Consider the following 14,644-nt stretch of genomic DNA (forward strand, 5'->3'; position numbering starts at 1 on the left):
CCACAGTGCAACCTTTACATCAGTCATATGGACTTGCCAATCGCTGCTCAGACAAAGACGACAGGCAGATGTCCACGCTCGTGAGTGAGTGCGACACAAAAACAGAGTGAGCAAATGTTGCCACTGGTCAGTGTGTGTGCGCTCGTAATTAATTAAATCAATAACAAATTACTTTAATAAAGCCAGGGTGAAAGTGCCCTGGCTTGTTGGTATAATTTAAAAATCTGGAGAGGCCATGAAAGCTGCGTTATGATGCGTTTAATGCACCAGTCAGATATCCGTAGATAGCACAAAACCTCAGCTGGGGTGGAAATATGGCAGCAGAGAGAATGAAGCAACAGTCCGTAATGTCACAAATTCTGATTCGCTCAAAACCCACTCATCCAATCACACTCACTGAACCCTAAGAGTCTCGTGTGCTGCGGGAGAGTCACATAAAGAGTTGAGAATAGAGTGATATGTAGCACTTTATCTCCCCCAAACCCATATAGAAGTGTGCTGGGCTGTATTGATCTGCGAGTAGAGATGAACGCACAAGCAAAGAGGGGCAATCTGGTGCTCTGAGCAGATCAAGAGCAGCTGCAGTTCTTTGAAACCGGACGCACTTCCACTGAAACAAGGCTGTAGACTGAAAAAGGTACTCTCTCATGCTGGACTCGACGGTATAATGCTCATAATGGCATGCTCGAGCTCAAGATATCAAACACTAGACATCCGAGAAGATAGTTTCCTTCTTTAACCCGCATTCACAAGTGCTATTATTTCCACAGAGCACCTGTTTTTTTTACAGGCGCTGACAAACTACAAATTTACAACTGTATTAGAGACGCAATCCCTCCAATACGTGTTTACATAATTATAATTTCATGTTATTTTTTCCTCCAAGAACCAAATGTTTTTCTCCTCCAACATTACACTATTTGCTCCTTGTGAGTCACTGTACAATTACCCTGTAGTGTGAAAGCTTAGACATATTCCCTCTCACCAACACACAAACAAATACAAGTGAGATTATGTTATACACAAGATGTCATACGGACCTACTTACAAGGGAAGGGGGGGAGATAGATACACACGAGTCTTTCAGTTTCACCAGCTCACACACTCGTTCTCGAGCCTTTCAGGCTCAGCCAAAACCTGTGGCAGAAAATACGACTCCTTCCATTGTGTGAGGGGGCTCTGGCCACTTTGACATGCTAATGTGCTCCTTCCAAACAGCTGGAATTTGCACTTGCATTAATTCAAACATTTTTTTGATGCACAAACACATGAAAATGGAGTTCCCCGGTAAAGAAGGCTTGAATGGAAAGTGGAGCCTGATTAAAGCCCATATTAGCTTATTTCTTACACATTCCTGGAAACTCAACACTTGGGCACAAATAGGCTGCCTTTGTATTTAGCTGAATGTCACTTTGTTATGTATGGCGAGGGAGATAAAACCACTTCATCCTCCACACACTCATCTGTTGTCATATCGTCTCCTGAAAATAGTCTTGGAGAAGCTTCAGTCAGGGCTGTGTTTAAATGCACATTGATTAAAACCAAATTTCTCAGCAGCAGTGAGCAGCTATGATGATGAACGTGTGCTACAGATATATTAAACACCAATGAGACACATTCAAGGACTCTTATCCATGCAGGAATTCATAGCTCCCACTCTCTTTTAAAATCACACACACAACCAAAAACAAAAGAAGAAGAAGAAGCTGAGAGCATGAGACGACTGGGGCTAAATTTATCCCCAATCCGCTGATCGATCACTAGAGATTGCTGCTGTGCTCCGGGCTGCCATGCATCACCGGCTGGCCGCGGTGTGTTTCTCGGGCCAGGAGAGGCTCACACACCGCGTGTGCGCTCCTGCTGCTGCCCCTACTCTTTAACACATGGTTGACAAGACGCGTTCAGAATCGGTGCGCCTAAATAATAAATGTGCAGTAAAAGGATCTAATTTTACTGCCACTCTGCGCCGACTGGCTTTGAGTTAACTATAAGCAGCCAAATATCAGCCCCCTGGTTTTTGGGGGGATGTTATCATTTGTATTTCTCCCTTTCCATGACATTTCCAACGCGTGGAGCACCGTTTGTATCCCAAGCTCTTTTATATCCAAAAGTAATTATTACAATGGCAGGCTGATTTCTTCCTTTCTTTCCTTTCCTTTTGGACAAATAGCCAAGGCCCAATTATGTTGGATTAGCCAGTGAATGCTCTCAAGAATCACACCGACACCGCTTCTCAGGTCACAGCTCCCAGCATAAATCCCTATTCATACCAACAACAAAAAACGCACCACCAACAAACTACACTTCAACTCTGGAGGCATAAATTCCGATTAAATGGTGCTTTACATGTTCTGGTTCACATAAATGCGCTGCTCCCACACTTTTTAATAGTTTCCATTCAGCCGAACTCGGCAGCCGAGCAAATCAATCCACATCTGGTTGTGTTTGCATTAACCATTTCTCAATTCTCCCTTTCGGAACATTTATATTACTATAAAAAGAGGAGTCTTCTCCAAACTAAATGAAGTTCCTCCTTGTAAATTCGGACCTTTTTTACTTTTAAAAAGTAGCCCAAACACTGTGAGGCTTGGTATCTGTGTACTATTTAACGCAAGGCTGTAAAAAAAGTTGCTCCACTCCACAGCAACTTATCAAAATGCTGCTTAGGCTCTGATTTATATAGTAGTGATGGTGCAAAAAGAAAACTACTCTTACCTTTCTTTAAAAGCAGTGAAGCCAGACAGGCTGAAATGAAGTCAGTATGTGGATTGCATAAAAATAAAAAGGAAAAAAAAATGTCAGATTGTGGAAAGACAGTCTGATGGGAACTCCTCTGCAGCGAAGAGAGTGAGTCTGCAGGTCTGAGGCATGCTCCCCTTATCTGGGACAGAGGCTGGCTCTCAGGCGGCAGGTCCCCCTCTCAGCCCGTACATTCTCCTGCACCGGACACACACTTCCATGGCAAGCAAGGTGTTGCTCTGGCTGCTCAGTCCTGACTCATCAACACCTCGTGCACCTCTGAGCGGCTCATCTATTCTCGGCTCTCCTGGTGCGCTCCTCCTGCGCTCCTCCGAGGCAGCGGCAACAAACAAGCAAGAGGAGACGCGGAGCTCGGGGACCCAACAGAAAAGACAGAGTGACTGAGAAGGGACAGAGTGTAAAAAGGGGGGCTTTCAGTGTCTGATGAAGAGGAGGAGAAGCAGACGGGTCTCTCCTCTCTACTTTAAGCGCCGACGCTGCTCCTATTGGGCTCCTCTGAGTGAGACTGTGGGCAAGTTTCAGCGGCTCGCCTCTGGAGAAGATCCCGCTCACAGTGTTGAGACACTTGGTGGAAGCAGCGCGGAGCGGGCTTCCAGTAAACAGCGCCAGTGCAGTGGAGAGCAGGCTGCCGTCTGCAGGAGCTGTCTGAGCCCAGGACTCCTCCAAAACCTGACATGGATTCCAGATCCAGGCTGACTCGGAGTCTAGATCTGTGCAAGGAGACTAATCACATCAACTTATTATGATGCCCGGCAGGAATCAGCTTCTTCTTCTTCTTCTTTTTCTAAGATTCAGATACGTCACACAGAAAGGAAGGAGGTTATCAATATATTTCCCCTCATTTTTGTCCCCCTTGTTCTGCTTAGAGATGCACCGCTGCCTTCCTTTTGGGCATGAGAGGCCCTCACTCTGTCACAGTAGGCAGTCCAGCCTATTCAACCAATGACAGAGGACTTATTCTACTGTAATACTACCAAGCATCAAAAGGAACATGGAAGTACAGACAGACTTTTTTTTTCTCCTCTCCCTCTCCCCCTCCTCCTCCTCTTCCTCACTCCAACTGGCCCCACAGGATAACACACTGGCCCGGGCAGCAGTGGTCAAGCTGCTGCTGGTGCTGCTAGTGTGTGGAGCCAAGTGTGTTAGTGTGTGTGTGTGCAAGTGGAGCCAAGCAGTTTTTCAAACCCAGAATCTCTCCTCAATTGTGAGTGTGTGTGTTTCTCCCCCCCCCCCCGCACTTTTCTTTTACATGATTCATGACACCATTTGGCAGTCAAGGGATTTTTGTCGGGCTGCTGCAGCTTTGACCCTTTGACTCATTACTGTAAGCTGCATATTATGTTGGTGGTCCACCATTCGTATTTGCTGTGCAGTGCTCGGGATTACAGTTCGATCTGTGCTAGATTTCTAAGGGACATTCCCAGCTGTAATATACGGTTTTAGTTATTATCAAATCCCCCCATATGAAGTCTGAAAATCTAATTTTCAACACAGCTGCTATTTTTCATATTTTCATGACTATCTTTACATCAGAATATGCAAAAAAACAAAAAAAACAAAAAAAAACAAAACATCCAGGTTTTTGTCTGCGTCTGGTGAAGACTCGGAGCATGTTTTGATCTGGTTGAGGAATTCTGTCCAGAAACATTATCAGGCAGGACGTGGGTACACACCTGGCTTCAATAAAAACTGTCTTTCACCCACTATGTGGAAATGTGAAGTTGAGTCATGCTTGCCAGGTGAAGGTGAATGCAGCAGAGGGGCAGACTTATGTTTTCATAAGCATAATTTTACATAATAATACAGGCCGCTTTTTTTTTTTTGCATGGGACAAAAAAGAGAAAACAGATGTAAAAAAAAAAAGGTCACCCAGTGGCAGGCATCCATATCTGGAGAAATGTTTATTTATAAGCGCAGACTAAAAACACATGTGGTGTCTCTATGGCTGCAGTGTTGAACAGCTCAAACTGCCATTTTGCATGAATTCATTTGAATCTGCTTCCTCAGATTGTCAACAGAGGGCATTAGACTTGTGTTGCTATTCTTCTGAGTGAGCATAAATCACTGAACTGTAAAATTCACAGCCAGATTGAATACTAACAGGTGAAGACAGAGATATCAGTTTGAATCACACGGTAATTAAAATTATTTAGCTAATTACAGGCCACCTTGCGTGTGTGTGACCCCGGCCTGTGCAGTCGTCTCTTTGACGAGTCACAGCGGTTCCACATAAACTGTTTATGTGCAAGTGTTTATGATAAACTGTGATATAATCATATCTCGCAACGGTGGCACAATATTGCACGTAATCACTCACCAAATGGTGCATGGTAAACGCTGACTCTGTTGCTCAGCCCGAAAAACATTCAGAAGGTGAGAAACAAGGACAGACATGATGGCTATATTTTAAGTAAACATGAAATCACACAAAACTGGGAATGTAAATCATGCTCGCAGGAAAGTAAAGATGTGACCACTCTGCGTTTCTGTTTTCATTTCAGTTGAAAATCCCGGCAGATGCCTTGGACAGGCCTCAGTCATCCATGGTGAGAGCAAACATGTCTCCCCATTTCCCATGTGGCTCCGAGCCTGCCTCTTAACCTTCAATTGTTCGCCTAACAATGCTTATTGGTTCCTTCCCAAAATATTTGCACATGATTGACATTTCAGGCACACATGACCAGTCACAGGACTGCTGCTGACCCACCAACGAATCAGAGTCCGTTTTTTTTCTTGATGACGGACAAAGATTTGGTCAGGTTATATGCTTCAGAGCACAATTAACAAAGCCACGTCTAAACTCAGTCACTCAATCATTTCTGCAATAAGTGTTTCTGACCTTTATTTTGAAGTTCTGTTAGATTTTACTTAGCTTGACTTACAACTACACAGTTATTGACCAAAATAATCAAAATGCATTGAGCTGCTCCTGTAATTGAGGCATCATTCAAGCTCACAGTTTACCAAATCGTACAGTGCAAAGTGCAGCGAATCAACTTTAGGACACTGAAAAAGAAGGGGTTGCACTTCCTATTTTCCTCCTGTCACATCTCTCCCAGCCACCACAGCAAAAGTTCAAAGTGAAGCTTCGAACTAGTGATGTTTTTTCTCCCTGCTTCGTTTGCATGAAACCCAGCAGCTTGATCTGTTCCAAGTGAGACTCTGCCACATCACGACTAAACTGACTCTCCTGGTATTCTCTCGTCAATTTAGTCAAGCTGGCTGTAGTGGTCTCCTTGGATATCAAACTCTTAGAGCAGACTCATAATCAAAGAAGGCCTCTCCACACAGTGAAGACTTGGTTAATATTTATATAGCCATGGGCAACCGTGCAGCTTGGAGTTTTGACCCCACTTCTGCAGCATCTCCAGGGGCGGCCCCTGTTTCTGCACCAGTTGTACTGGGCACGGTTAGGAAAGCAACAGTGCTTATTAAAAAACTGAGGGGTCATTGTGTATGGATGTTAATTTATCCTTACTAAGACCAAGAAAGTGGATTGCATCACTCCAGGTCCTAACACTGTCTTCCTGTCTGTCAGTGAACTAATACTGTTAGTTTACAAAGTACTGAATGGTTCAAGGCTAAATACATTTATAATCTTCTGCATTATGAACCATCCAGAAGTCTCAGGACATCTTGAACAGGTCAGCCTTCTGTCCTCAGAGTCAAAACTAATGATGGAGAAGCAGCATTCAGCTTTTATGCTTCATATATCTGCAACAAACTGCAGGTCCACAAGTCTCACTTCTATTTAATAAAGACTTTTCTGTTTGCTGCTGCCTTTTATGACATCAAATAATTACTCATCCCTGACACTGCACCTCAACTTTTATTCTGTCTTATTCTACTTTCATCTTGCTTTTATTCTATTTTCTCATGACTCTTAATGACAGTTTTTAATTATATTTAAATGACCTTTTATAATGTTTCGTTCACACTGAACTACACTGTTGACTACATACAAAGCTTTTCTGTAAGGTGTGTGTATAAGCCCGTTTAATTTCAACCTGGGGCTGACGTGGTGATGAAAATTTAGCTCTTAATCTTGCTTGTAAATATGAGTTTTGACAGCTGACTACTACCTTGATTTAACATGCTTTATTCGTGGAGACTCTTACCTGTATTTTGACATGAATGTGTGAGCTGTTTTTAACAAATGTCCTGCTAAACCCATATCTTAAAACAGCTAGTTTTATTTTCTGTTTTGAAACAATCCATTATCATCAACCCTCATTATTTTCACAAGTACGTGAAACTCGACAGAGTGCAGGTTGACACAGACATTGTTTTGCTTTCACTTTGCTGCTGGGGTTAATTAAAAATGAATGGATTACCATATGTTAATGAAAACCTGTTTTTATGTGTTTTTAATTTGCTTGCTGACTACTGGTTAATCTTTTGAGCGTTTTTCTCAAGGCTCATATTTTGAGTTAAATACAATACCAATGGGGTATTTACTCCACAGTGCACCTGACCCAAAATCAATAATGGATAAAAGAGTAAGATGGTCTTTGTCTGTCTCCCTTTTTTTCTCATTAGACAGACCTAGAAAAAGGCCGCCCAGGCAATCAACTTCTGTCCAAACGTAAATCAACATGTGTATGCTGTGAGCTGGCACACCAAGTAAAATATTATCAAATGAAGTCCCAGTGAGTGATCTCATCATTCCGCTCAAATTTCAGATATTTAATCACTCCGTCTGGTCAAAAATGCCGCAATAGCCGGTCTCCCCGAAAGGGCCCAGAACTTATAATTGACCCAGCAGACAGGAAGCAATTAAAAAGAAGTCAAACACATGAGGGGCTTTGAGATCAAATTTGAAAAAAGCAAGGTCCAGTGTGGGCATGTTGGGCTCTGGCTTGCACAACTGTCAAATAAGTTGAGTGTTAAAAGACCACACTACATAAACAAATCTTTCAAGAAAAACTGTGTCGCGTTGTAAACATTAGAGAATCTTCTAAACTGTGCCCCGTGATCAAACCTTTTCAGAAACACACTTTCTGGTACAGAACAGCCTTTTGCTCTTTCTGAGGTTTGATGTATGAGACATATGTTGGTTTAAACAAGCGTAGGGGAGCAACGGATATAGGTGAAGAATCTCTATTCAAATGTTTTGTATGGAAACTTAGCCGAGTGGAAACAGATGTGCCTCACTTGTGACCTATAAAAAAATGATATATGGTCACAAGTAATAAGGTTCAGCAGAGGCCAACGTTTCCAATTTGCTTCACTTTACCGTGTTGTGCTCTGCGTTGTGTAAATGTGGACACAGTTTTCAAACAAAAGAGGTGGCTTTCTTTTTTTTTTTTTTTTTTTTTTTAACTGTAAACCGAGTGAATGCTGGGTGTACTTGAAAATGACTGGGTTGAAAGAAGGATCCATTTATTCATGATTGCAACACATTTGAAGTCACAGGTTTTCTGTCAAGCACAATGTTATCACAATTATAATTCATCAAGTTGTTCGGCAACAGAAAACATCTGTGATATTTTTTTCGCTTTCAAATTTTTCAAGGAACTCTAAAACTAAAAGTTATTTTTTTTAATTGTCTCTGACAGATTAAAGTTGATGTATCTCCATAATATTCCCACTGAGGTAAGTACAGGACTCCAGACGTGTTATGCCAGTTGTAAAATGCATCAATCAGATGCACTAAAAAGAAAAAAATATGTCTGGATCTTCAGTTTTGTGAAAATAAGGCTTCATAGCATGATTCATTTTCTATTTTCATTTTCTTCATTTTCTAGGGCTCTATTTTCCATAGAGCCCTACATTAACTTCCATTAAACCAAGGCAGTGCCAGCAGAGACAAAGTTGCCAGTCTTAAACAAGTAAGAATGACTTTCTGACAGAACAAAACAACAGCTATACAGCAATCAAAACAAAATGACCTTCCTGTGTCTGCTGAGAGGACAAGAGAGTCTTCAAAGCGCGATGACGAGGAGGAGCAGGTCAAAGTGAAGAAGACAGTGCTTCAAAATCTGCCTTTACCTGGACAGACAATAATAGAAATCAACTTTATTAGTGAAGTGTGCAGAGGATAATCTGTCTGCGTTAATACCCTCAAGTACGAGAGGAAAACGCCTTCAATTGTTCTCTCTAATGAAGATGAATACTATACCGCAAAGACAGAGGAAAATATGTGACCTCACCAGTCCCTTTAGAGGTCAATAATCTTTTAGAATAATTGCCTGAAATTTTAATTGAAGCAAAATCTTACTTAAGCATTCATCATTGTGGACAGACATTCCTCCCTTCAATTTTGCATTCCGATTAATTCCACTAATTTAAAAGTAACTGCTTTGTGCCAGTATAAAGGAACACAATTATAAGTTTTAAATACATATAGCTTATTTCCATAAAACATTACTGTTCTAAATACAGAGGCTGCTCACCAAGGCATAAAAAACGGCCAAATTTATGCCGGCTACTGCTGTAGATGCTTATTACCGAGTCAACAACAATCTTTGAAGGTCTTTCAATTTGTCAAAACTTCCACATATGACTAAACAACTTGTTCTTGAGGGATGATTACTTTTTTAGCGGTGTGTTTGCAGCCACACGCCTCAGGAAGCACAGGCTTTTGCAAATGTGCAAGGTCATATGTAAATACTGCCAATACCAAAAGCACATCCGTTAATACACATCCTTTAATAGGTCTGGAATTGCACTCGTCCAAATCATTTGACACAACTGTTTATTAAGCCAAATTAGTCCGAATGAAATCTTTCCAGGCCAATCAAATAGTTTGCTTGATTAGTGGTGTGTTCTCGCTGGCACACTGAAGAACAGACGAGTCCAATAGGGGGAGAAAGACAAGGGAAAGGAAGGGGCAACTCCAATTTCTGAGGACAATGAACTAAATTGTTCTGTCCCAATTTCTCAAGAGATACTTTGTAATCACGGCTAATTATTGTTGCATGGTAAAGTGGGGAAAGGAACAATAGTCGTTTCAGACTTTCCACAAGTTTGCAAAATTAAGAGATGTTTTGAGGATTTACATAAGTTCCATCACTGCACATCTGAGACGGGTTTAACACGGCAGAGGACAAAATAAAAACAAACCTTTATTGATGTGTTCATTTTTCTCAGTGTTTTACGTTCCAACCAACACGCTGCAAATATAAATATAGCAGTGAGCAGTGGTGGAGGAAGTAGCAACACTGCTTTTATATCTGTTTACACCTCCATATATATATATATATATATATATATATATGCAATTACTACATTCCTGTTTACATTCAGTTCATTCATTTCAAATTGATGTCTAATTTATATTACCTTATTTTATGTTATAATATCCCTTATTTTATCTTGCACTTTTTAATTTAATGAGCATTGTTGGAGCCTGAGGCCTTTCATTGCCAATGTCTCTGTAATTGTTGTGCATATGATAAATAAAGAACTTGAATATAAAAACAATTCATTACATGTGAAGGTCCTTCATTGAAAAGTACGCAACTATTTACAGCGAATATATCAAAACAAATAAGAAGTAAAAGATTGCTGCAGGAAAAAGCCACTGTAAGTGTTATAGTATATCATTGGAGTATTATTACCCATCCATTAACGTGTAAGTAGTATTTATTGCTGTATTTGGTCAAGGTGTTTGATGTAAATCAAAGGGACTATGTACGATTATATAAAACTGTATTTTTATCTACAACAGTGACTCATATTTATAGGATCATATGCTATGTGTAAAATCTGGGAAGTAGCCTGACTACAAACTAGAAAAGTGCGCTGAAAAAACTGTATAGTTATGCTGACACTTGCTCACAGAACATGTTATGATGGGGTGCACATTCAAACACGCATTTTATTTTATTCAGACAGGGTTAGTTGAACAGTTCAATGGTTGTCGGATGATTTCTGTCATTAATGCATCTGTTACAGTATTACTCTTTTTCTTCTTTTAACAAAAGTTTAAACATAGGAATATCAGTCCTGTTTGTTCCACCTGGCATGTCTGGATGGAAAAAAGGAGAGTCACAGGCCTGGTTGGAGGGTGGAGTTTTAGAATCTTGGGGGAGTGATCTAGCCAGGAGTGCAGGTGATGCAGGTGGGGAGGAGACTTGGGATTTAACATGCGCTCTGTAGGGTAACTATTAACACATGCTTTGCCTATTTTCGATGGAGCCATGGTGTGTTGTACAGACAAGATCGATTTCTCCTGCTAACAGGCACTGTATGTGCAATATTGATATGATGAAATTATGACGATGAATGTATTTTTAATGACTAAAACACAGCCACAATTCTTTGATGTCGTTCATGACTGGAGTTTTAACAGTATTCACTTTAGTCTGTAGGTTACAGCAAGACAGCAACAGCAAGAGTAGGAAGTAACAACAACAAACAAAATTTATACAGACAAAACAACAACAACAAACATAGCAACATGTAATTGGCTTATGGTAAAAGCAAACACAGACATGGACAAGCCACAGATATCAGGAAATATGACCAAATCAACAAAATTGGGCAGGCAAAATGCTTAACTTCTGAAACAGTCCCAGTATGGTATGAGGCTTTAGGGTAGACAGAACAAAACCAGGTAGCAGCCAGACCGCAGAGAGCAATTGTCCCTCCTGGTTCCATTACAGTCAGGATGGCAGCAAAGATAACAAGAAATGGGATTTATTCATCTCATATTGTGCCTAACTTTAGTGGATCATAACATATCTGGTAAGGAATTATTCTGCAGATGCTCTGGTTAAAAATGAGACTAAACTCTTCTATAGATGTCAGTTTTTGAAAACACGACAAAGGCCAAAATGTGGCTTGCAACAGACTATGTAAGGCTTGTTGTTTTTAACCGAGATGATTTCTGGAAAACTTGCAGCCCCTACCGACCGCTTAAGAGGAGTAAGATGTCAGCATCCATCCATTTTCATCCACTTATCTGAGGCCGGGTCACAGGGGCAGCAGGCCAAACGAAGCACCCCGGATGTCGCTTTCCAGCTCCTCCTGGTGGACCCCAAGGTGTACCCAGGCCAGATGAGATATGTAATCCCTCCAGCGTGTTCTGGGTCTGCCCTGGGCCCTCCTACCAGTGGGACGTGCCTGAAACACCTCCAATGGGAGGCACTCAGGAGGCACCCTGATCAGATGCCCGAACCACCTCAACGACCCCTTTCGACACAAAGCAGCAGCAGCTCTACTCCGAGCTCCCTCCAGATGTTCGAGCTCCTTACCCTATCTCTAAGGCTGAGCCCAGTCACCCCACGGAGGAAACTCATTTCGGCTACTTGTATCCAAGATCTCATTCTTTCAGTCACTACCCAGAGCTCATGACCATAGGTGAGTGTTGGGACGTAGAATAACCAGTAAATTGAAAGCTTCGCCTTCCGGCTCAGCTCCCTCTTCACCACGGCAGTCCGGCGCAGTGCCCTCATCACTGCAGAAACCGCACCAAACCGCCGATCCATCTCACGCTCCATTCTACCCTCACTCGTGAACAAGACCTCGAGATACTTGAACTCCTTCGTCCCTCCCATTTTACACAGTCAGTTAAACCGGTTTCTCAACAATTCTGAATCACTGCAGCCACGAGAGATCCTGGAGCATACGATCACAAATGTGCACACAAAATATGAGGTTGATTGGTCCAGTAGTTAGACAGACTGAGACACACACTCATACACATACACACATAACAAAAAGCATGATCCCCTCCAGACGTAAAGCTGTAAAATAGATGGAGTAAGAAGGAAAGAGGTAGCATGAAATGGAAACACTCATATACGGTACAAATATCTCAACTTTAAGTACAGTACTCGAGTGACTAGTCTTTATACTTACAGTCAACCACTGCCAGTTTGAAATAGTGATTATATACATATGTTTTTGGTCTATTAAACAAAGTTGACCCTGTTTTTCTTAACAGTTTCTGTTGATCTGCTGCAAAAGAAAAACTATGGATCAAAGATAAATGTCTGTGTCTCTACAATTTTCACCTGTTATGCTTTGACCTGCCAGATGCATTGGATTTTCTCTCGAGAGCTTGTGTTATAAACTCTGTGTGGGTGATTTTTCACAAAACCTTCTCAATAGCATCCCTTTGAGTATCAAATAACCTTTACATAAATACCACCTGGATTAGACTGCATTTGACAATTTCTTCAAAGCTGGGCTACCTTGAATTCTTCTGCATGAGATTTCACTAAAGAGAGGAAATTAGTCAGAGATGTCAGGACTAACATAAATACCTTTATGATAGAAGCAGAATAAATAGGGGTCAACATAATAAATGCAATAAATGTTCCACAGGCAAAAAGGAAATGGAAAAATGGAAATGCGCAATGGATCTCATCCTTTTTTCAGATGATGGGATAGGCTTGCCATGTTTAACCTAACGCTGGGATGTTTGATTAACTGTGTTAATCATTTCCCATCTGCACTGAGCCCCTGTCTCTGCCTTTTGATTAAATTCCGACTAGTCTTGCATTGTTCATTATGTGTACTTGTCAAATAATTGACTGCTTGAAGGCAAAAAAAGAATGTACGCCTTTCAATCTTGATGAGGAAGTGCTTTAATATCATGTCATTCACTTTGCATGGCATGTGGAGGAGACGTGTGGAGGAGACGGGGAGAAGCACCTCACCGGCACAACCTCAGGGGGGGAAGGTTATCATGAATTTGGCCCGCCTGGTTTTCAACAAGCCTTTTTCTCCCTGAGGTTCATGTCCAGGGTCAAACACGCCAACTTTTGCTGGAGCTAATTCAGAGTATGAATGGAGGACACATGACTGGAATTCAATTCACAGCATGATCTCAAATGATAGTGGTGTGATAGAGAAGGGGTAAGGTTAATTAAAATGTCTTTAAAAGGGTAATTATGAATATCGTTTAAGCATGCTGCTAGGTGGGTGTAACAGAACAGACTCAAGGTTCACCATTCATGTAACTAATTTCCATTAATCCACAAATACGTTATGACATGAATTTGCATGCAAACACAGATCACCACACTGGAATTTAGTAATACCTTGTATAGAATTCCTGAAAAACACCGTTTCAGGTGTCTACTTTTTATATTTGTGAATTTCCAATGCTAACCTCCTTTTTAATTACTTCACAGCACAAGTGAATCAAATCATAAAGCTGTCAGCCTTCACCAGGAACTCAGACCTGCCGCGATAATGATACCTGACAGGAATGACAGCTCCATGCTGTGTTATTCCTGGGGTTAAGGGTGTGTAACTCCAGGCTCTTCAGCACCATCTTTGCTCACAGCTCTTAATACAGTCTTGTTTGTACAGTCCTTAATAAAGAAGCACACCACTTTGTGTGCATATGCGGCGGACTGACAGGCGCTCTTCCCCTCCTCAAGGATAAATGGGTACCAAAAACTCAACACAATTAGCCTTGTAACATAAGTATAACTCAGCTGAAGTGAATGTGGAGTAAAAGACTGTAAGAAGGGTTTATGGTCATGTAAGACTGTTTTGACGCTCCGTTATGAGCCAAGATCACCACATCTGTGTGAATAATTCATTCATAAAAAGCTTGTTTCCAGCAGGCCCAGTCAAATCGCCTCAATGTGGAAATAAAATGAATTAACTTGCATGGTTCCACAAGAATTGTCTAATGATGGACTTTTAATATTATGCCTGCTTCATCTCGATCGCTATGGCAACGTCCTAACTTCCCTTGCCAGGCTGCAGGTTTGTACTTCATCACATGTCTTGCTCCTTTTCAGCTTTTACACAAAACTGCAGCCGGAGAGATCACAGAGCACCCAGTTTCAGTTAGTGCATTGTTTTTTTTCCGGGTAATGATATTGTGTCGTTGACAGAAAAAGGGCCAAGAATTTCATCCTTGTTATTTTGTCCATGTTGAAGGAGAATGTTGACTTTTCAGTTTCAGACACTATTA

At 41.4% G+C, this 14,644-nt stretch overlaps 1 protein-coding gene across 29 annotated transcripts in view; it reads right to left on the bottom strand.

The window, feature by feature from the left end:
* Positions 1–14,644, bottom strand: part of adgrl2a (adhesion G protein-coupled receptor L2a) — a 235,410-nt gene that overhangs the window by 102,479 nt on the left and 118,287 nt on the right. For 13 of the 29 annotated variants that reach the window (XM_078168817.1, XM_078168832.1, XM_078168831.1 and 10 more), the window contains exon 1: positions 2,716–3,615. The exons of 1 other annotated variant lie outside the window; for it this stretch is intronic. The gene's annotated coding sequence lies outside the window, so the exon portion shown is untranslated. Of the gene's footprint in view, positions 1–2,715; positions 3,622–14,644 lie in introns of those variants that run through there. 15 more of the 29 variants (XM_078168811.1, XM_078168814.1, XM_078168813.1 and 12 more) reach the window with 6 other exon arrangements.

The sequence above is a fragment of the Epinephelus lanceolatus genome, chromosome 6 (assembly GCF_041903045.1).
Source record: "Epinephelus lanceolatus isolate andai-2023 chromosome 6, ASM4190304v1, whole genome shotgun sequence".
In the NCBI taxonomy this organism is placed as follows: Eukaryota; Metazoa; Chordata; class Actinopteri; order Perciformes; family Serranidae; genus Epinephelus; species Epinephelus lanceolatus.